Source organism: Lactuca serriola, chromosome 4 (genome assembly GCF_051521515.1).
Source record: "Lactuca serriola cultivar US96UC23 chromosome 4, Lser_US96UC23_V15, whole genome shotgun sequence".
NCBI classification, from domain to species: Eukaryota; Viridiplantae; Streptophyta; class Magnoliopsida; order Asterales; family Asteraceae; genus Lactuca; species Lactuca serriola.
Genome location: NC_136411.1, coordinates 304,882,943 through 304,907,882, shown reverse-complemented (window position 1 = coordinate 304,907,882; position 24,940 = coordinate 304,882,943).

Here is a 24,940-nt window from a genome sequence, read left to right as displayed (position 1 = left end):
CTGCGGTGACTGCTGCTTGAAACATGGCAACATCAAATTGAGGAGGTGGAGGCGATGGTAGTAGAGGTGCTTCCCCACCATTGTTTCGTCTCGGGTTTCTACACGGAGGCATCCTTCACCTATAGGTTGAAAAGATAAAGATAAGAATTCCATAGCATAGAAAATGAATATGTCTCATGAACTAAATCGTTATAGTTCAACAACAGATGATAGTATGAGTCTCAAAGATAGAAGAATGAAAGTTATTCGTATGACCGAATATATGAAACAAGCATATGGTTTCTCCATAATATTTTAAGGATTGAACGAAATACTCAATGTAGTAGTAATAGCATGCCAATTATATTAATATAATAGTTGATACAACGATCATGAAAATTTGACCCCTATAAGGGTCTCCGGTTACAAAGTTAAAGAAAATAAAACTTTTAGTCGAGGTCCTAATTTATAACAAAATTTGGGATTTTGGCAAGCACTACTTGCGTCGTAGGTTGCGCTTGGAGCTTGACTCCGCATCTGATTGCTTTGATTCCATAAGATGCCTGTCGAAGGCGTCTTGTTGATCTCTCAAGTCGGAGAGGGTTTCAATCATTTGCGCTTGGAATGCCTCAGTTTGGAGTTGGGCATTGTCCTGAGCTCTGTCCAGCCTACGGATGTCGGAAGTGTGAACCTGTACTTCCACGTTGACTTCCCGAATCCGGCTAGCTTGAACTCTGGATTGGTAGGACTGGTTGGCTAGTTTGCCCACCATGACTGGGAGTGCCCGATCGGCTGAACCTCCGCCGCGGACATCGTAGAAGTCTTGGCACATGCCGTAGGGAGGGCGTAGACTTTGTTGTTGGCTCCAATGGTGGAGGTGACTTCCCCAGACGTGAGTCGGTCCTTGAAAGTTTCTCACGAAGACGGGAGGTTGTGCGGGTGGTGGGTTGATCACTTCCGGTTCTGAGTCGGTACCGGAGTCATCCTCTTCATCCAATTCTATGGGTTCTTCATCCTCCTCAGGATCTTCTTCGATCCATCCTCCGTTTCCTTGGCTAGGATAGTAGGGGTCGCCGGGGTGGTGAAATCCAGCCATTTGACTGTACGAGAATAGGGTTATAAGAATCGAATAATGTTTGGAACATGTAAGACTAAACATGTATGTTAAGCTATTCTATGTAATAAATACTCCTATAGTATTTAAATTCGTGTGTTTGATTCTCGTGATGTTTTGGTAGTTTTGACTTGTTGCTCACTACGAGCATTCCACGATATACATTGGTTTGATCTCGGACAAATATAGTTGATCATGCTATATTTGTCCCAAATCTGATTACATATATCGAGTCTTAATCGTAGTGTCAAACTTGTCTAAATACTTCTTGTATAGTTATAATCATGAAAATAAGTTGTTGTATGCATGTATTTGTACTTAAATGAATTAACAATTTAAGTTAAACGAAACACGGCTTAGGCGTAAAACAAAAAAATGTTTTGTCAGAGAGTATTAGTCTCTTAAGCATTTATAGTTTGTATATCTTATGTGGTTCGATATACTTAGTTCACTATAAACATTGCTCTGATACCAATCTGTCACACCCCCAAACCGGAACAGCGGAAACATTCGGGGGCGGATGACTTCATGTGGTAGCGTAACAAATGAATACATAGTAAAGAAAGCAATACAACCATCATATATATAATTGAAAGTTTACATTGTTAAAAGGTACATGTTCAAAACCAATTACAATATGATGCCAAAATATGAATTCAAATTGGCGCTGCAGCGTCCCTTCTTCAAAAGTTGTTTGTTACCTGTAATTACTGAATCCTTGGGACATACAAGTAGTTTTAAAAGAGTAGATCAGCATTTAAGCTGGTGAGTTTCATAAGTATTAAATGACAATGTTTGTATGAAATGAAATGTTTTGTTTTTGTTTGTTTGTTCCTAGAAAATCCCATATTTTCTACTAGCATAAATATAGCCTTTTATCAAGACCAATGTTTGTTTCTAGAAAATGTATGTACATATAGAATTTCCAATACGTCTGAAAAACCCCGTAAATCAATGTATTTTTAATACCCCATGTGAGTTTTATAACCATGCTATTGACTAAAAAAACCTATACTCAACGTTCTTCAAGCGTTGGAATGTTCTGACGTTTGTCACCCCAAATGGTGTACTGTAGCTAACAGTCAGGGTGCGGGGTTGTCAAGCCCGTATAGATCTATACACAAACATCATGCTCCCCCTCCAAGGGATTCTGATATATAATACAAGACTTGAAGTGTGTAATCGAACGTACATGAAGTTAATGTCTCACAAAACTTAGTATAAAAACAGATTTACGTGTAAAAATGTTCGTTTGTTCTTGTATGTGAAAGTGACTTCTTGAAATTTAGTGTTTCAAGTATGTAAAAATTTGTAATGTTCTCGTAAAACTATACCTATTATAGTTTCCTTTAAGTGTGTCTCGTTTGTATAGTTATCTCTAGTAAAATGTTCACTTGTTATGAAAAGTATAATTTTTATAGTGTCTAAGATGGACACATATACATACAGTATAAGCAGAGTGTTTGATTTATACTTATATAACTACATTTTTCATTTCAAAAGATATGATGTTATCGTGATATATTTTGCATATGAAAGTTTCCCTATAATAGTTATAAATCACATATGATTCCGTTGATAAAAAGTGTATAATGAAACTTTATATAACACACGATAATAATCGTGTGTTTTACTTGTATTTCCCCCCTTAAAAGCATATAAAAGAATTTATAAAACATTTAAAAGTGTGGATTATAAAGGTATGAACTCACTTGAAAGATCGGAAAAAGGCGGGATGAAAACCGAGCAGAATTTCGACTCGAGAAAGCGGATTTTCTCGGGATTCTCGGGAATCTCGGGAGCATAAACGACCTTCGGGACTTGAGCAAGGTAACCGGGGCTTCGGGATATCACTTGCATGGAAAATGAGGCAAAACGCAAGAAAGTTGAGAGGAAAATGAGCCATTTCTTCGGAACCCTCGCATCCCTTTTATAGGGTGTGGGAACCGCCTCGGTACGCTGGGCGTACTCGTGCATCACGTATGAGCGTATCCTAGACTGCTTCGGACTCTGGATGGGACTGGACATAGGCTCGCATAGGGAGCGACGTGGACGATCCGAGGCCTAGGCCTCGAGTACGTTGGGCGTAACTCGGCCCGACCTGGTGACTCCTCCTTCGGATATACCAAGGCTAATTAATAAAATTTATATTTTAATTATTTAATAAACTTCAAAAATTCATATCTTCTTCATACGAACTCCGTTTTCGACGTTCTTTATATCCACGCGTAGGTGAGACTACGCTCTACAACTTTCGTTTAGATTCCGTCGGCAAATTTTGAAATTATTTTTATTATTTATTTTTAAAAGGTCGCGGTAAGAAAATTTCGTTAGAAATTCATAACTCCGTTATCTGACGTCTATTTTTGCCAGACTTTTTACCGTTGCAAAACCATTGTCGAGACCTTCAATTCTCATTTGGTTCATTCCGGCCAAAAGTCGCTCGATCTCTGTTTCGAGTTTTTAGTTGTCTGTCGCTAAGCCGAACTTGGAAAAATCATAACTTCTTTATACAAAGTCAGATTTGGACGTTCTTTTTACGTACGATCACGGTTTAATGACATCTAATATAGCAGGTAATTTATTAGAGATTTTTGGACATTTTATTTTCGAAATTTATTTCCTTATATCAAAAGTGGTTACAATACTTTTTAGTTCATTACATAGAGTTGAAATATCGGGTTGTCACACTTCTTTTATTAAAATCAAAGAACTTTGAACAAGAAAATCTTTCTACAAACTCACATTGCACTCATAAAGACATCCTAATTGATATACGAAGAAGCCCCAAATCTAATGAGGAAGACGACTCTAACTAGAGAAAAAGAATGAAGAACGAATGATAAAAAACCATTTATATATATATATATATATATATATATATATATATATATATATATATATACACTAAATTATTAAACATATTGCCTGTTTCTTGAGAATTAAGAGGTACAATACCTATTACCTCACCTCATGTACAATAATATTAAGCTTATATTCGCATCATATACATATACACGGTATTACCTTATCTCTTTTATGTTACCCTAATCTTCTCTGCACACAACAGCCGCCATCAAAAGGAAATTGAACCCCTCTTTGCGTCTCCTTCGTAATTGCTTCAAATCGATCAATACTCACCAAAAAATCATAGTCTCTCCTTTTCTCAATCGACGCCCTGGAAGTCCACCAAAAAACACCTTTGTGGATCAGATCTGTGTGTGCCGTATCCCAACAACAGTAGGAAATTGAACCCCTCTTCTTTACGTCTCCTTCGTATCGCTTCAGAATCTATTGATACTCACCAAAAAAATCGTAGTGTCTCCTTTTCTCAATCAATCGCTATCCTTTTCCCTTTTCTTCTCAAAATCGATTGTAAGCTCTAAGTTCTGATCGAAAGAAGTCAAGAAATGCTCCGATTGATCACCAAAACCTTCACTGTTTGATTCCAATTGCACGCTTCTTCTCTCTCCCTCTCTCGAAATCGATTGCAGATGTATATTTCTCCGTTACCGTTGTCCGCCACTTCTACCTGACAACCAGTTAATCTGACGATGATGACCATTTTTTTTTATCTCACTACAGGAAAATTTTAAAGTCAATTAGACCTTGGGTGATAGTCAATACTCTTTCAGGTATAATCTTCATACTCCATTTGTCTATTGTTAGTGTTTGAGCGCTTTTAGTTATGTTGATTAGCTATTAAAGGTTTTTGTATGAAAGATGTTGTTCAGTGCTTGTGTTGATGGGCTGTTTTCGTTCAGAGTATTTTGCTATTCTAATTCAGAGGGAAAATTTGATTATTTCTGGAATATGTTGTTAGTTTTCTTATGCTTTGAGACTGTTCACAACTTTGCTGTGGTTTGTTAGTTTAGGAAATTGTGATAAGGTGTAGCCATATTAAACAATTTAGCTTCCCAAAGAAAATATGCTTATACCTAGATTGCTTCTACACATACTGGGGACAATTGAGTTTATTATTTTAATTTAAGCCAAATATATAGTTTTGCAATTGCCACTTAGTAAAGCATTATAACCTGTACATAGTAGCATTATCAAATACTCATTTTGGAAGGAATATTCCCATAATTTGAAGCCTGTAGTGTAGTGTCATATTGCTCATACACCAAGAAGTTTTATCTTAATGTTTCACCTAACTGAGTTATTAAGCCACATAATGCTTGTTTGAACATTTAACTTTAATCCCAATGGCATTCTTAATTCCGTTTATAAAAAAAAAAAAAAAAACTCATGCTAAATGCATTGATTTTTAAGGAAATTGGATTTGCTTGAATTTGGCTTCCCTTGACAGTTCTTAATCTCTTGAATTTCCAACTGAAGTTCATGCTTATTTGTATAAATGTTTTGACCTCATGTACCAATTGTCACACTTAATAGTGTTGCAATCATGGCGGGGGCTGTGGTGCAATCTACCATCTTACTACCTTTTGAATCTATGCATTGATTTCTGGAAGAACACGGTAATAATAAATTAATAATATCTTATTAATATTATCTTAGATTATAATTTCTTGTACTTTTTAATATACAAACTTGATTTTTTCAGGGTGCAACTTCAACAAATTCAAGTACTATTTGGGAATGAATCTGTAAACATAAGCTACCAGTTGTGGAACCTAGACAATCTTCACTTTTCCTCAAGCAATTGATGTAAGAGTAAATTATTTATTTGTTTTCAGCTAAAAAATATTTTCTTTAATTATTTTAAAATTTGAACAAGACTACATGGCTAAGCTAAGAGACAACTCAATTACTGGTGCAGTGTTTTTTGCTGTATGTCGTGGAAAGGTAATTTATAATTTTATATAGTATTTGACTATTTTATCCTAATGACATTTATTAAAAAGTTTAAATTTTTATATAAATAGGTAAGTGAAGGATTAGATTTTGCTGATCAAGCTGGAAGAGCTGTGATTGTGACTGGAATTCCATTTGCAATGAGGAATGATCCAAAAATCCGTTTAAAACGTGAGTTTTTAGACCAACAGGCACTCTCCCAAAAAGGATCCAAGGTAATTAATTTTGGTCAACAAAGTCAAACTCACTTAAATTTATATTTTTTTAGTTTTAACTTTCTATTGCAATTTAGTAACTTCAGTTGATGGATCTCATTTAGCTCAGCTACATAGTTAAATCCATATAAACTACATCAGTTTTACGGCTTAGATTACTAGCATTTTAAATTTCTTCTGGATTTGAATGCAACATGACTTAGTTAACCTATCTAAAACCTCAACCAGTTGGAAAAACAAGACTCGTGTAATTTTAATCCTCCAAGCAAGCTACCAACAAATGAACAGCTATCAGTTAGACTTATTAAGGATGTAATCTTTGTTATATTACAGATTTACAATCTGTTTTTCTCTTCAGATACATTCTCAAAGCCAGTATCTGGTTCATCAGAACCACAACAAAGCAGTGGTTGGTTCAAGGCATTCTGTCACACCCCGAAACCCAGGGCGGAAACGTTCCGGGGCGGAGGTGACTTCATGTTAAGTATCACAACCAGTGTACATAGTAAGCAAAGTAAACAACCATTACATTACATATTAGAATTTTCATTTGTTTAAAAGTAAAGTGTTACAAGTGTTATACATATGAATATATGAACAAAAGTAAAGATATGTCTTCTACGAACTCCATCTTCGCCAAAAGGATTGCTGAGTACCTGTCTAATGTGAACCTAATAATACAAGCAGTTTGAAAATCAGCATAAAGCTGGTGAGTTCATAAGTGTTTTGTTTTCTGAAAATGAACATGTTTCCTTTAGTTATTTGAAAAAGTTGTTATCCAAGAAAATCCCATATTTTCTTATTAAGACAGTTTAATACGTATAACTTTAGACTGAAAACCATGGGAATACCATCCCGTATTACAGTAGGTAGTTTTAATACATAAAACTATAGATTGAAAACCATGGGAATACCATCCCGTACTAGATAGTTTTAATACTTAAGACTATTAAAAACCATGGGAATACCATCCCGTAATAGATCAAAGATAGATATAACAATCCGTGAATAAACTTATATTAATACGTATTATGAGTCGGGTAACAATGTTGATATGACAACGAGACCTCCTTGACGTTCTTCAGGCGTCGGACGATATCCAAAATTTGTCACTCCAGGCATGCTCGCCTAACTGTAGCTAGCACTTAAGGTGTGGGATTGTCAGTCCCGAATAGATCTATTCACAAATTCCACGCTCTCCCTCCAAGAGACTCTGGTTACACTTCCGGGGAGGATTTACTGATAACCCAAAGGGTTTAATAAAGACGAATCTCACAAGCAAGTATTAAATTATTCACGGTGTACTAGGTTACTATTGAATATCATAATCGTTTTGAAACATAATAAAGTATAAACAATTGAACACACGGAAATCTATCTGGCATAATACTTTACATTGAACAGAGATAAACTGAATCGGACATAGTTTATCTATTAACATTGCATAAAATCTGAATTCATAAAACGAGAACTAAAGATCCCAAATTATTCCCATAATAATTTGATTAGTTTGATTGTTTCCTTTACTGAAATCCATGTAGTTATATTTGATAAAACATTCCTTATGCTCCGCATAATACATAAGGGGTAAAGATATCAAAAGTTTGCCAGATATTTATAGAGTTACATCAGTTTTAAGTTTCAAAAACATTTATAGTTAGCTTGTATCCCCCCCCCCTGAAAACATTGAAAAGCACTGAAAAGGGTAGGGGTATGAACTCACCAGTCGAGGAACGTGTCGTCTAGGATGCTAAGTGTCAGATCGGGGCTTGATAACGCGTGAGGTTCCTATGTAATATGAAATGATACAAAATTGTATCTGATTAGACTTCAAGCCACTAATTAGATAAGAGTAAACACTTCTAGACGCGAAAACACTTCAATTCAAGTGTTTGGAGTGACCCGGGTAGCATCTAAGGACGAGTATGGCTTGGATATGGAGTTTACTCTTCAAGAGTAAACTCCTTTAGGAGTTTACGGTCCAAATGACCCACTTCCCATGAGTTTACAGCCGTAAACTCATGGGTGGGGTGTTCTTGGTTGCTAAATAGCCTTATAACTCATGAGGGGTGATGCTAGGCTTGGTTTCAATGCATTTGAATGAGATTTGAACATCTTAAGGACCATTTGAGGAGTTTACGGCAGTAAAATATGAGTTTACGGCCGTAAACTCTTATATGTGATGTCTTAAGGTGTTTTGCTGGTCCTAGGTAAATTACAATGCACATAGGAAGGTTCTAGAGTTGATTCCATGGTTTAGGAAGTGATTGGGACTTGAATTGACCTTGGAAAAGTAGTTTACGGTCTATGAAGATGTTCTTAGGAGTTTACTACCTTAAACACATGAGTTTACAACCGTAAACTCATGTTTGTCCATGATTCATGGGTTTTAGTGGTTGTAGGTTAAACATACAAAGTTCTAGGTCCAATTCCAAGCCATACAAGGTGTTAAAGGCACTTTAACACCCACTGGAGGAGTTTATGGTCTAAGGAGGTGTGTTTACGGTCCAAGAATGTTCTTGGTCCGTAAACTCAAGTTTGTCCCATTTGTGTATGTTTTGGTGCATTTCTTGAAGGATTATAAGGTTATATGCACTCATGGAAGTTCATGGAGGCTTTTGGAGGTGTTTAAGGGGCAATTTAACACTTTAAAAGGTGTTTAAGGTCTATGAATGAGGGTTTACAGTCCAAGAATGCTCTTGGGCCGTAAACTCATGTTTACCCCCTAAATGGTAAGATTTTGGTGCTCTAAGTCCATTCCTGCAAGTCCAAAGGTCTTAACTAAGCACTAGAAGTGGTTTGGAGGGGTTTTGGGGCTTCAAAACCCTCTTTAAAGGTGTTCACGGTTTTAGGAGGTGTTCCCAACCGTAAACACATTTTCATGGGTGTTTTGCGTGATTCAAAAATAGATTTGCATACCAATGAAGTTAAACAACAAGTTAGGATAGATTGCTTACCAATTTGAGGCTTGAAAGGGGGTTTTTGGATCAATTTCGAGTTTTAGAGAGAGAGTAGTGAGAGAGAGAGAGTGGTTGAAGAGAGAGAAAAAGCTTCAAAATGATGTCACTTAATCCCTTATATAGGGGTTGAGTTTATGGCCCGGTGGAATTCTACCCGATACTGACGTTAGACGAGGCTTTTGGTCGCACCCGATTAAGTTGCTGTAACCCGATATGGTCGAAACTAAAAATTCTATAATTATTAATTTAGAATATTTTCTTGAGTTATTATCATGTTTGAACACCCATTAAGTCATAATAAACGACCCAAATTTAATGACTTAATTTAATAACGGAACGGAAACAATTCGAAAACGACGAATTTTATTGACAGAACGGGTTACAATGACGGAAAGAATTTCGGGTTGTCACATTATCCCCCCATTAGAGGGAATTTCGTACCGAAATTCAAGATTAAGATACAAATCATGGATCTGGAAATAGATGCGGATAGTTTTGTTTCATCGAGTCTTCGCGCTCCCAAGTGAATTCCGGTCCCCGCTTGGCTTTCCAGCGAACCTTCACTATTGGGATGCGACTTTGCTTCGTACGTTTGATCTCTCGATCCATGATTTCGATTGGTTCCTCCACAAAGTTTAGGTTTTCATTGATCTCGATCTCATCCAAAGGGATCACGAGGGTTTCATCGGATAAACACTTTTTAAGGTTCGAGACGTGAAAGACGGGGTGGATGTTACTAAGCTCTTGAGGTAATTGGAATTTATAGGCTACATGACCGATCCTGGAGAGGATCTCGAAAGTTCCAATGTACCTCGGGTTAAGTTTCTCACGCTTTCCGAAGCGTACCATGCCTTTCCAAGGCGAGACCTTCAACAAAACACGGTCTCCAACTTGAAACTCCATAGGTTTCCGTCGTACATTGGCATAACTCTTCTTTCGATCTCGTGAGGCTTTCAGTCGTTCTCGAATCTGGATGATTTTCTCTGTGGTTTCTCGGATGATTTCAGGACCAATGAGAGCACTGTCGGGGAATCGACTCTTGGCTAGCCGCGTGTCCCCTACCTCGGCCTAGCATAGAGGGGATCTGCACTTGCGAGCATAGAGGGCCTCGAATGGGGCAACCTTGATACCGGTGTGGTAACTGTTGTTATACGAGAACTCGATCTAAGGCAAATGTGTGTCCCACGACTTTCCGAAATCAATGACGCATGCTCTAAGCATGTCTTCCAGGGTTTGGATAGTTCTCTCACTCTGTCCATCTGTCTGAGGGTGATAAGTCGTGCTCATGTCTATCCTAGTTCCAAGAGCTTTCTGAAGGGACTGCTAAAACCTTGAGGTAAACCTGCTATCTCGGTCGGAGATAATGGACGCAGGCACACCGTGCAGTCGGACAACCTCCTGGATGTAGATCCGCGCGAGTCTTTCCATCTTGAATGATTCTTTGATCGGAATGAAGTGAGAGGATTTTGTCAAACGATCGACAATTACCCAAATGGTACCATACCCACTCGGGGTTTTGGGTAACTTGGTGATGAAATCCATGGTAATCATCTCCCATTTCCATTCAGGTATTTCGGGATGCTGGAGCAGACCCGAGGGCTTCTGATACTCAAATTTTACCTTGGCGCAAGTCAGACACTTGCCCACAAAAGTAGCGATCTCGGCTTTCATGTTTGGCCACCAATATTGCCTCTTGAGATCTAGGTACATCTTATCTGAACCCGGGTGAACAGAGTATCTAGTCTTGTGTGCTTCCTCCATGACAACTTCCCTGAATCCTCCGAACTTTGGAGTCCAAATTCGGTCCATGAAATAGTAGACTTCGTCACCCCTGATCTCAAGTTTCTTATCCATTCCCCTCAAGGCTTCACTTGACACATTCTCTGGTTTGAGGGCTTCCAACTGGGCTTCCCGGATTTGCATGGATAAGTGAGAATGGATAGCCATCGTCAGTTTCTTCACTTTGCGGTTTGAACTTTCTTTTCGGCTAAGGGCATCTGCCACCACATTAGCCTTGCCAAGATGGTAGCGGACTTCACATTCGTAATCGCTGAGCAGATCTACCCATCGTTGTTGCTTCATGTTTAAGTCCTTCTGATTGAAGATGTGTTGCAGGCTCTTATGGTCAGTGAAGATCGTACACTTGGTTCCATAGAGATAATGTCTCCAAATTTTCAGTGCAAAGACTACGACTCCTAGTTCCAAGTCATGAGTGGTATAGTTGACCTCGTGTGCCTTCAGCTATCTTGAGGCATATGCAATTACTTTTCCCCTTTGCATAAGCACACAGCCTAAGCCTTGGTTAGACGCGTCACAATAAACAACGAAGTCCTCCGTTCCTTTGGGCAAGGACAGGATTGGTGCGCTGCACAAGGCTCGCTTTAACGTTTGGAACGTGGTTTCTTTCTTTTCATTCCAAAAAAAGTGTACACCTTTCTATGTTAGAGTGGTTAGAGGTTTGGTGATTCTGGAAAAATCCTGGATGAATCTCCGATAATAGTCGGCGAGACCCAAGAATTAACGAATTTCTGTGGGTGTCTTCGGTGCCGACCAATTCTCTATTGCTTTGATCTTAGATGGATCCACGTGAATACCCTCTTTGCTTACCACGTAACCAAGGAAAGTCACCTTCCGAATCCAGAATTCACACTTGGAAAATTTCTCGTACAACTTTTCGGATCTAAGGGTTTCCAACACTGACCTCAAGTGTTGCTTGTGATCTTCTTCACTTCTGGAGTAGACAAGTATGTCGTCAATGAACACGATGACAAACTTGTCTAAGAAGGGACGACACACCCAGTTTATCAGGTCCATGAACACATCCGGTGCATTGGTTAGACCGAAGGGCATCACTACAAACTCGTAGTGTCCATACCGAGTCCTGAAAGCTGTTTTGGAAACATCACTCTCATGAAATCGTAGCTGATGGTATCCTGACCTAAGGTCTATCTTTGAGAAGTAGCTGGCTCCCTGAAGTTGGTCGAAGAGGTCATCGATTCGAGGAAAAGGATATCGGTTCTTGACGGTCAACTTATTCAACTCACGGTAGTCGATACACATCCGGAAGGATCCATCTTTCTTCTTCACAAACAAAACCGGAGCTCCCCAGGGTGAGGAACTCGGTCTGATGAACCCTTTGCTGAGTAACTCGTTGAGTTGGCTGGATGACTCCTGCATTTCTTCTGGAGCTAAGCGATATGGAGACTTGGGTACGGGGGTAGCTCCAGGGATTAGGTCGATGCGAAACTCAACTTGACGTTCAGGAGGAATTCCCGGGAGCTCTTCGGGAAAGACGTCAGGAAAGTTGCAGACTTCGGGGATGCTCGCGAGGTCTTTAACTTCTTGTTTCTCATTGATGACATGGGCTAGGAATGCTTGGCATTCCTTCCGCAGAAGCTTTTGAGCTTTGATGCAGGAAATGATGCGAAGATTGGAGCTAAGCTTATCGCCATAGATCACGAGAGTCTGGCCAGAGGGGAGATTGAGATGGATGGCTTTTTCGTAACAAAGGATATCAGCATGATTGGGACTCAACCAATCCATGTCAATGATAACATCAAAGCTCTTTATGGAGACTAGCATAAGATCGATGGGAAAAGAATGGTCGTTCAGGGTAAGGGTACAGCCTATGAAAATATTGCTAGCGTTTTCTTTCTCACCGTTAGCCATCTCGACGGTAAATGTTTCGGTTAATGGTTGGGGATTTTTTTTAAGAAGGCGTTTGAATGAATGGCTAACAAAACTACGTTTAGCACCAGAATCAAAAAGGATACTAGCATAAGAGTTGTCGAGAAGGAACGTACCCGAGACAACAGTAGGGTCGGCGACAGCCCCCTCTCGTCCCATAGCTAGGACTCTCCCCGTGTTTCCAGTTGATGCCGCCTTGGGGCAATTCCTCTTGAAGTGACCAACTTCACCACAACTATAGCAGGCCTGACCGACACCCGCTCCAGAAGATTGATTTGTTGATTGGGCTGGTTTTCTACAGTTTCGAGCAAGGTGGCCCTTCTTGCCACAGTTGTTACAGAGACGTTCGCGACATGGCCCGGGAGTACGGTGATGGTAGTTGCACTTACTACACCAAGGAAGGGTACCGGTATATCCACGGGTAGGAGTCTGAGCTGTGGATCCGACGGCAGAAACAACAGCAGGGGCAGTAGTAGCGTGGACTGCTACCGTTTGCTGTTTCTTAGAGGACCCTTGTGTACTTTGGGCCTTCCGATTGTTCCAGAATTTCTTTTTACTTCCACCACTACTCTTAACCGGCTCAGGAGTGGTGGTCTCCTCATCAGGGTTGTCTCCGTGATCAATCAGGGTTTGCGCCAGACATTTAGCGCTGTCGAATGTGTCTGGCTTTGCGGCCAACACATTCCCTTTTGTTGGTTGGGTCAGCCCCCAGATAAACCTTTCAATCTTTTTACTCTCCAGGGTAACCATTCCCGGACAGAGCAGCGCCAAGTCTTCGAATCTAGAGGTGTAAGCGACTATGTCGGAACCCTTCATCTTGAGATTCCATAGTTCGTGCTCCAATTTCTACATCTCGCCCCGCGGGCAATATTCAGCAAGAAGAAGATCCTTCATGGCCTCCCAACCCATAGCATTAGCTACAGGTAGAGTTAAGGATTTGACTCGGCCGTTCCACCAAGTCAAGGCTTTATCGGTGAAGGTACAAGCGGCGAACTTCACCTTATCAGATTCCGAACAAGCACAGATTTCAAAGATAGATTCGATTTTCTCGAACCATCGGGTTAAGGAAATGACACCTCCAGTGCCATCGAAGGATGTGGGTTTCGCATTCATAAAATCTTTTTAGGAACACTCCTTCCAGTGTCCCTGACCACCGTCCTGGTTTTGAGGTTGGGGACCACCTCCTGAACCACCGGGGTTCATTTGCGACATGGCGGCTGCTACTGCGGCAGTAACAGCTACCTGGAACATTACATGATCAAATTGAGGAGGAGGTGGTGGCGGAGGAGGATTGTTGTTCTTTGAGCTGGGTCTCTTTCTTGGAGGCATCTTGATCTATAAAGATCAAGAAAGAGAGGATGGTAAGTCCTCTGAATTGAATAAAGAGATATGACAGATATTGAATTCTATTAAGCAATAAAGCAGGAATGAGTTATCAAAGCAGATAAATTATCGCTAAAAGAATGACCGAGGAGCAACGTTGGAATGAGGATTTCTATAACGAAGCTGGCACTAGAAATACTCCCATAGTATTTCGTAATTTGCTGCAACGACGACTCATTGTTTGGGTATTGGGTAAGTTTTAGGCATGCTGAACACTACAGTCACTCCCAAGCACATGTTGGTCGTGTCTCAAATGAATATAGTTGGCCAGGCTATATTGATCCTAGACACGACTACATAACTGCCCAGGTTTAACTGCAGCGTACAACACCCATTTACTTATGTTTTGTTCTACTTGTAGTTACGGATTTCAACGGTTAGGTATACTTATATATTTTTGAAAATACTTATATTTTAAAGTATACTTTTAATTCAGAGCACTTAGGCCCCTTAGTGTTTATAGTCTTATACCATGTAAGGTTTGGTATACTTACTTTACTATAAACAAGGGCTCTAATACCAATTTGTCGCACCCCGAAACCCAAGGCGGAAACGTTTCGGGGAGGAGGTGACTTCATGTTAAGTATCACAACCAATGTACATAGTAAGCAAAGTAAACAATCATGACATTACATATTAGAATTTACATTTGTTTAAAAGTAAAGTGTTACAAGTGTTATACATATGAATATATGAACAAAAGTAAAGACGTGTCTTCTACGAACTCCATCTTCGCCAAAAGGATTGCTGAGTACCTGTCTAATGCGAACCTGAGAATACAAGCAGTTTGAAAATCAGCATAAAGCTGGTGAGTTCATAAGTGTTTTGTTTTCTGAAAATGAACATGTTTCCTTTAGTTATTTGAAAAAGTTTTTATCCAAGAAAATCCCATATTTTCTTATTAAGACAGTTTAATACGTATAACTTTAGACTGAAAACCATGGGAATACCATCATGTATTATAGTAGGTAGTTTTAATACATAAAACTATAGATTGAACACCATGGGAATACCATCCCATACTAGATAGTTTTAATACTTAAAACTATTAAAAACCATGGGAATACCATCCCGTAATAGATCAAAGATAGATATAACAATCCGTGAATAAACTTATATTAATACGTATTGTGAGTCGGGTAACCATGCTAATATGACAACGGGACCTCCTTGACGTTCTTCAGGCGTCGGACGATATCCAGAGTTTGTCACCCCAGGCGTGCCCGCCTAACTGTAGCTAGCAGTTAAGGTGTGGGATTGTCAGTCCCGAATAGATCTATTCACAAATTCCACGCTCTCCCTCCACGAGACTCTGATTACACTTCCGGGGAGGATTTAATGATAACCCAAAGGGTTTAATGAACATGAATCTCACAAGCTAGTATTAAATTGTTAACGGTGTACTAGGTTACTATTGAATATCATAATCGTTTTGAAACATAATAAAGAATAAACAATTGAACACAAAGAAATCTATATGGCATAATACTTTACATTGAACAGAGATAAACTGAATCAGACATAGTTTATCTATTAACATTGCATGAAATCTGAATTCATAAAACGAGAACTAAATATCCCAAATTATTCCCATAATAATTTGATTAGTTTGATTGTTTCCTTTACTGAAATCCATGTAGTTATATTTGATAAAACATCCCTTATGCTCCGCATAATACATAAGGGGTAAAGATATCAAAAGTTTGCCAGATATTTATAGAGTTACATCAGTTTTAAGTTTCAAAAACATTTATAGTTAGCTTGTATCCCCCCCCCCCCTGAAAACATTGAAAAGCACTGAAAAGGGTAGGGGTATGAACTCACCAGTCGAGGAACGTGTCGTCTAGGATGCTAAGTGTCAGATCGGGGCTTGATAACGCGTGAGGTTCCTATGTAATATGAAATGATACAAAATTGTATCTGATTAGACTTCAAGCCACTAATTAGATAAGAGTAAACACTTCTAGACGCGAAAACACTTCAATTCAAGTGTTTGGAGTGACCCGGGTAGCATCTAAGGACGAGTATGGCTTGGATATGGAGTTTACTCTTCAAGAGTAAACTCCTTTAGGAGTTTACGGTCCAAATGACCCACTTCCCATGAGTTTACAGCCGTAAACTCATGGTGGGGGTGTTCTTGGTTGCTAAATAGCCTTATAACTCATGAGGGGTGATGCTAGGCTTGGTTTCAATGCATTTGAATGAGATTTGAACATCTTAAGGACCATTTGAGGAGTTTACGGCAGTAAAATATGAGTTTACGGCCGTAAACTCTTATATGTGATGTCTTAAGGTGTTTTGCTGGTCCTAGGTAAATTACAATGCACATAGGAAGGTTCTAGAGTTGATTCCATGGTTTAGGAAGTGATTGGGACTTGAATTGACCTTGGAAAAGTAGTTTACGGTCTATGAAGATGTTCTTAGGAGTTTACTACCTTAAACACATGAGTTTACAACCGTAAACTCATGTTTGTCCATGATTCATGGGTTTTAGTGGTTGTAGGTTAAACATACAAAGTTCTAGGTCCAATTCCAAGCCATACAAGGTGTTAAAGGCACTTTAACACCCATTGGAGGAGTTTATGGTCTAAGGAGGTGTGTTTACGGTCCAAGAATGTTCTTGGGCCGTAAACTCAAGTTTGTCCCATTTGTGTATGTTTTGGTGCATTTCTTGAAGGATTATAAGGTTATATGCACTCATGGAAGTTCATGGAGGCTTTTGGAGGTGTTTAAGGGGCAATTTAACACTTTAAAAGGTGTTTAAGGTCTATGAATGAGGGTTTACGGTCCAAGAATGATCTTGGGCCGTAAACTCATGTTTACCCCCTAAATGGTAAGATTTTGGTGCTCTAAGTCCATTCCTGCAAGTCCAAAGGTCTTAACTAAGCACTAGAAGTGGTTTGGAGGGGTTTTGGGGCTTCAAAACCCTCTTTAAAGGTGTTCACGGTTTTAGGAGGTGTTCCCAACCGTAAACACATTTTCATGGGTGTTTTGCGTGATTCAAAAATAGATTTGCATACCAATGAAGTTAAACAACAAGTTAGGATAGATTGCTTACCAATTTGAGGCTTGAAAGGGGGTTTTTGGATCAATTTCGAGTTTTAGAGAGAGAGTAGTGAGAGAGAGAGAGAGAGTGATTGAAGAGAGAGAAAAAGCTTCAAAATGATGTCACTCAATCCCTTATATAGGGGTTGAGTTTATGGCCCGGTGGAATTCTACCCGATACTGACATTAGACGAGGCTTTTGGTCGCACCCGATTAAGTTGTCGTAACCCGATATGGTCGAAACTAAAAATTATATAATTATTAATTTAGAATATTTTCTTGAGTTATTATCGTGTTTGAACACCCATTAAGTCATAATAAACGACCCAAATTTAATGACTTAATTTAATAACGGAACGGAAACAATTCGAAAACGACGAATTTTATTGACGGAATGGGTTACAATGACGGAAAGAATTTCGGGTTGTCACACATTCACAGTTATTGCTTACCAGCCATACTTTGATGTTGACACATCTGATGTTTTAGAAAGAATCAAAGATTCCCTCTTGCCCTTTGGAGGAAGGTTCAATGATAAAACGGCTAGCAACCCAGACTTGTAAGCTTTTAATCTATCCATTTCCTACTAATCTTCAAACCTTTACCCCTTAAATTACAGCCTTGATCTTGAATTGCTTTTATTATTCTCAAGTATGGACCTTTTGGATATGCACTACCTTAATCTTTGTTGCAGCTTCTATTGGGACATTTGTGATTTATTTGGCCTATAAGCTACAACATAAAGAATGGAACTTTGATATTCATCTTGTAACATGGTCTGCTGGAGTGTTCTATGCCTCTTTGTTTGTACATTATTCTCAAGTACTTTTCTGCACCTTCTGGCCTTGTTCAACTTTTCTGTCTATACGGATACTCCCTGTTTATCTTCATTCCAGCCATGGTAAGTAACCTTTTCTTTCTCAAATTCTTTCATAAGGGTAAAATCGTCTTTTTTACTTTTAGACGCACTTAGGGGGTGTTATTGTCACCGAGAAAAAACTTGCAATTTTTTGTCCCACCCAAAAAGGTGAAACAATGTAGGACAGAGACTCGCTCTCGATCTCTTGTTTGTGAAAAAGACGTAAATGCCCTCCTCTCAAAAATAGTTTTAGAAAGCTTTTCCAATCCCATTCCATCCTATCCCTGTTACATGGGATTAGACTGAACTGAATTCTTGCAAGTAACCTTTTCTTTCTCAAATTCTCAGGAAATGTAACTGAAAAACCAAAATTAAAACACTAGGTGTGGTCAAACATTTTATAATTAAAAATGTTTGATTCTGATTTTGTTAAAGTGTGATGTCTATTGACCCTTTAAATTAAACTTATTGTAACCTATTGATCCAAAATGTTTGATTGTGTTAAAATTGATTTTTGAATAAAATGTTTGATCCTGTTAAAAATGATTTTTGAATAAACAAATTTGTTATACATCTTATTCTTAAATATAATGAAGAGCTCTATTTAACTAACTCCAAATTTGAATCATATGATGAATTACTAAAAACTAAATGGGATTTTTATCACGTTGATAGATACGGGGTATCCATTCGAGATTAAAGTAAAGACAATCATTTCATGTTGAAATATGGTCGAGGTGGTTCCTATCCAAATAGATTGTGTATTAAAGATAAAAGAAATAAAAACATTGGATCTTGTTTGATCAATACCTCTTCCCGGTTGAATGTAAAAAGAAAATGATGGTGCTTGTGTACGTAAAAGAAGTAAAAACTTTTTGCCGCCCGGCGCTTAGCGCGGGTAAACGGCTAGTGTGTGTGTGTGTGTGTGTGTATATATATATATATATATATATATATATATATATATATATATATATATATATATATATATAATACTAGAAAACAAACTATCACATAACATTACATAAATAAGCTAAATAGGCACTCTAATAATAATATAACCGAAAAGACATAGGGTGGAACGTGACAACACAAGCCTTCAACCTCTAATTAAATAAGATATAAATTAAAAAGTGGTAAGCCACCAATACAGTCAGGTCTTCAACATCTTATCCAAAACATTCAAAATGCCCTAAAATTCTTATTGGCATTTAAGATAATTGTTGTGGCAGTAATGTTGTAGATAATCCACTAGAGAATGTGTGTTTAGCTTATTACAAACGTTTTAAGCTGATTTCAGGGTCACATGAGCACATGTGTTTGCGTATTGAAAACTTCATATCTCTCGACGTGTTATTTTTTTCTTATTTTGGTATATTTTTTAAACTGTTTGTTGGCTTTCTCAATATCACTAAATGAAATACAACGCAAAATATATGTGATGGAGGCTATGTATAGTGATATATTTGTTGTTGAGAAACAAAAGATAGAATATGAGCATATATAAAACTACTCCCATTCGTGTCTATAACTAGACACGAATGAGATCGTGAGTTGGTAGTCTCGTTAACGTGAATCCGATGTATATATTGGACATAAAGTAGGGTCACATAATAAAAGAATATCACAAACAACAAGCGAGATAAATTTGTGTCTATAACTAGATACAAATGAGATCGTGAGTCGGTAGTCTCGTTAACATGAACCCGATGTATATATTGGACATAAGGCACTTTTAAGTTGTTTTAGGGCCGATCTTGATAGTTTCATCTACAACTAGCACATACTCTGCAACTAACACATACTCTCGTTCATGAGTTCATCATTATTGTCGTTACTTGAATTCGAAGATTATAGAATGTTCCTAAAGGATGTAACATTGTGGGATGATAGGATTTTGATTTGAGTTCATTATAAGTTGTATGCATACATTCTCATAGGTTAGTTTTCATCTTAAAAATATACAAATAATTGGGATAAATATTTCCATGTAAACAACATACTCGAGAATGTGTTGTATACGCACGCAATCAAATGACATAACTAATAACCAACAAATAAAAGGAGATCAATGTCACATTTAGATGTCACACCCCCGAACCAAGGATGGCGGAAACGTCCGGGGGTGGAGGACTTCATGTGTAGTATCACAACAACAATGGTAATAGTGATGAAAGTAAACGCAACCAACATATATATAATTGAAAGAGTTACATCATTGTATGAATTACATGTTTCAAAATCAATTACAATATGTTAACAAAATATGATAAGTTTGACGCCTCAACGTCCCATCCTCAAAAGTACTTTGTTACCTGTTTAGCGATTTGCTGAGAATACAAGTAGTTTGAAAAAAAATGTCAACACAATGGTTGGTGAGTTCATAAGTTTTTGTATATAATTATGAAAAAGCTCGTCATGTAATTGTATAGTTGTTCCAGAAAAATCTGATATTTTCCTTAAAATGAATAATGTAGTCTTGTATCCAAAGACTAAAATATATGAGTAATCTTTCTTATTTACAGAAAATAATGTGTGTTTATTTCAATACAAACACGTATGATATTAGTGAAACTCTCGTATATTCTTAAGTTTGTTAATACTTTCTATGAGCTATTATAACCATACTATGACCTAGGTGGCCTGAAAACGACGTTCTTCAGGCGTCGTAGAACTGAAATGACACTTGTCACCACAGACCTGCCGGTCTAGCTGTTGCAAGCAGCTCTGGTGTGGGTTGTCAAGCCCAATATAGATCTATATACAACTATCACGCTCTCCCTCCAGGAGACTCTGGTTACAATACAGGACTTATGGTTTATGTGAAGAGGATGTCTCACAAAGTTATTAACGAATTTACACTTAACATAATGAAAGTTTCCCTTTTGTAATGTATGCATTTTGAAATCCATCGTAACCTATACCTATTATAGTTTATCAAAACGAAGGTAGTAACAGTAAAGTACGTAATTTTTACTTAACATAGTTTATTTAACGTTTGTGTGTGTAATGGGTATACTTCAATAATAACGCTTTGTGTAATCTATGCTTTATCTAGTAAAAATCCATTTGTTAACAGGTTTATGTCTAGATACTAACACAAGAATGTCATATATTGCAAATATACATAAACACGTAATAATATACACCTTGCTCAACATGTTACAAGGTGAAATGAAATTGCTGGTGCTTTTCTGATTATAACATTTTCTGTAACTGTTATTAGAAAATTTATAGAAAAATCATAAAATGTCCAAATCAAGTTCTGTAACTTCTGGGAGTTTGGAAAATGAGTCTAGTTGGTTCATAAATTCTCCCATAATTTTTAGGGACCTCTAACTTGTATAAACAAGTCCATAATCACAGACTGGTCCGGATTTGTATTTGAAATGATAGGCAGTTTTGTAAAATTCACCATAAATTGTAGAAACATCGTATGGAGATGTGCAAGTAGTCATTTTAAAGCTAAGAACTGTAACTACTTACACCTAAAACAGTTTTGAAAACTAAAATGTTTAAGTGGTCCAAAACAGTCCGTGAATGGAGTCCAACTTTTCTGATGAAAGCTGTTAGAAGAATTTAGTTATGTTCTTGGTGTTTTAACTTGTATTCCCCCCCTAAAAACTTAAGAAAACATGAAAAAGTAGGGGTATGAACTCACCTTAAGTGTTTTCAGTAGATGATTGTTGAAGAATGGAGGTGTTTAACTCAAGGATACTTGGAAGTGCCTTGAAGATTTTCGAGAATCTAGCATGATAGTTATGGAGTTTGTATAAGCTATCAATGATTTGAGTAGAATGAAGTGTAAGAATCACAAGGGGGATGGATTACACTTACCAAGAGTGGAAGAACACTTAATGATCAGCCTTGAGATCGTGAGTTAGAGAGGGAAGTTGGAGAGAAAAAGTTGGAGTTCAATCTTTGGTGTAATTGAGAGTGTTGGAAGAGAATGAGGAGAGAGGTTGTATGATCAGCCCTTAGATTGTGGGGGTGACTTGTGAAAGGGAGTAAAAGGTACAAGGTATGGTGGGGAGGAGTGTGGGTTGTCATGGAGTGGGTGTGGGGGTTGCTTGTGTCATAAACTAAGGTAAGGTCAACACTCTTCTTTTGTACTTTACCAACTCCTTTTTAGATAAGGTTTTATCCTTAAAATGTGATTAAATCATTAATTTAGGGGTCTTATAATTTAAAATAAAGTTTTAGGTGAAAATCCTATGTTAAAATAATTAAAAACGGGCTTAAAACGCAAAATTACACGAAAACCGGGAGAAAAACGAGTTTCCCAGCGAGACCCCTCGGATCTCGGCCGAGGTTCGGTCAGAAGGGGGCATGGTTCGGAAGCGAGAGGCTGAATCCGGAGGCGAGAAGCGAAGCGTAGGCTCGGTCCGATGAGAAACAGTCCGAAGCGAAGGCGAGGGTTCGGTCCGAAGTGAGGCCAGAACCGAAGGGACTGTAGTGAACAGTAATGAACAGTACTTTCGGTTCGGACCTTCCTTCTATGCGAGGTTCGGCTCGGATGAACAGTGCCTTCGGTTCGGTTCATGGGTCAGCAGCTTCGGTTCGGTTCATGAACAGTACTCTCGGTTCGGTTGATGAATAGTACTTTCGGTTCGGAGGGTTCGTTTCCTTAAGTCCGTTTTTCGCGTAGACTTCCGTTTTTGGGTTATTTTCGCCAAATTCGAGGGTCGGGATGTCCCGAGTGATTATAGAAAGTTGGGAGAGATTTCGAGAGAGATTTGGGAGAGATTCCTCGTTCTTAGAGAGATTTGGGAGAGATTTGACATACTTGGAGAGATTTCACATAAAGAGAGATATTTGAGAGAGATTTCACATGCTTAGAGAGATTTGGGAGAGATTTGACATACTTGGAGAGATTTCACATACAGAGAGATATTTGAGAGAGATTTCACATGCTTAGAGAGATTTGGGAGAGATTTGACATACTTGGAGAGATTTCACATACGAAGAGATATTTGAGAGAGATTTCACATGCTTAGAGAGATTTGGGAGAGATTTGACATACTTGGAGAGATTTCACATACGAAGAGATATTTGAGAGAGATTTCACATGCTTAGAGAGATTTGGGAGAGATTTGACATACTTGGAGAGATTTCACATACGAAGAGATATTTGAGAGAGATTTCACATGCTTAGAGAGATTTGGGAGAGATTTGACATGCTTGGAGAGATTTCACATACGAAGAGATATTTGAGAGAGATTTCACATGCTTAGAGAGATTTGGGAGAGATTTGACATACTTGGAGAGATTTGGGAGAGATTTCACATAAGGAGAGATAGAGTGAAAACGATTGAGAGCGTTTTCGTGTGTGATGAATGAAAGTGTCCGGCTTCGCAATGCAAGGTCCTTGGACCCCGTTGTGCCATGTTTTAGGATCTTACACACTCCCTATGAGTATGCAACATTGTTTTATTGTTTTTGTTCATTGTTTAGCACTAAGGTTACAGAAATTTAAACACACGAACTTTCCAAGTGATGTTTTCTCATTAAAATAGTGAGTTATACAGTATAACACAATATAAACCCTATTATACAAGGTTTTAATTGAGTTGACCGGTTTGACTCGTTAACCTTGTCCGGCTTAGGCTTGACCCGAAATTGACTATTGTCACATCATCCCCCCGTTTGAGGGAATTTCGTCCCGAAATTTACGCTTTGGCCAGGGCTTTAAGGGTTTAGGAAAAGGTGCGGGTACTTTTGTTTCATTTGGTCTTCGCGCTCCCAGGTGAACTCAGGTCCTCGTCTAGCGTTCCATCGAACCTTCACGATGGGGATACGACTTTGTTTCATTCTTTTGACCTCCCGATCCATAATCTCTACTGGCTCCTCTACGAAGTGGAGATTTTCGTCAACTTCGATCTCATCGAGAGGTATTACAAGTGTCTCGTCGGACAGACATTTCTTCAGGTTCGATACGTGAAAGGTGGGATGTACCTTATCGAGTTCTTGAGGTAATCGAAGTTTGTACGCCACAGGACCAATCCTGGCGAGGATTTCGAACGGTCCAATGTACCTCGGGTTTAGTTTCCCACGTTTGCCGAAACGTATCATTCCTTTCCAAGGGGAAACTTTTAGTAACACACGATCGCCAACCTGGAATTCCAAAGGTTTGCGTCGCTTATCCGCGTAACTCTTTTGCCGATCTCGGGAGGCCTTCAGCCTTTCTCGGATTTGAACAATCTTTTCTGTGGTCTCCCTTATGATTTCAGGACCAGTGAGGGTGCTATTTGGAATTTGCTCCCTAGCTAACTGAGTATCCCCCACTTCAGCCCAACATAGAGGTGATCTGCACTTGCGACCGTAAAGAGCTTCGAATGGAGCGACTTTAATGCTGGTGTGATAGCTGTTATTGTAGGAGAATTCAATCAGTGGCAAATGGGTATCCCACGCTTTACCAAAGTCTATCACACATGCTCTCAACATGTCTTCTAAGGTTTGTATAGTGCGCTCGCTCTGCCCGTCGGTTTGTGGATGGTAGGCCGTACTCATGTCTAGCCTAGTACCCAAGGATTTCTGCAGGGACTGCCAAAATCTCGAAGTGAACCTACTATCTCGGTCTGAGATGATAGATATTGGTACACCATGCAGTCGCACAATCTCCTTGAGGTATATCCTGGTTAACTTCTCCATCTTGTCGGTTTCCTTTATTGGCAGGAAGTGCGCAGACTTGGTCAATCTGTCTACGATTACCCATATAGTGTCAAACCCGCTCGAAGTTTTAGGCAGCTTGGTTATAAAGTCCATGGTTATCCGTTCCCATTTCCATTCCGGTATATCAGGCTGTTGTAGTAGTCCTGAGGGTTTCTGGTATTCCACCTTGACCTTGGCGCAAGTCAGACACTTGCCCACATATGTAGCA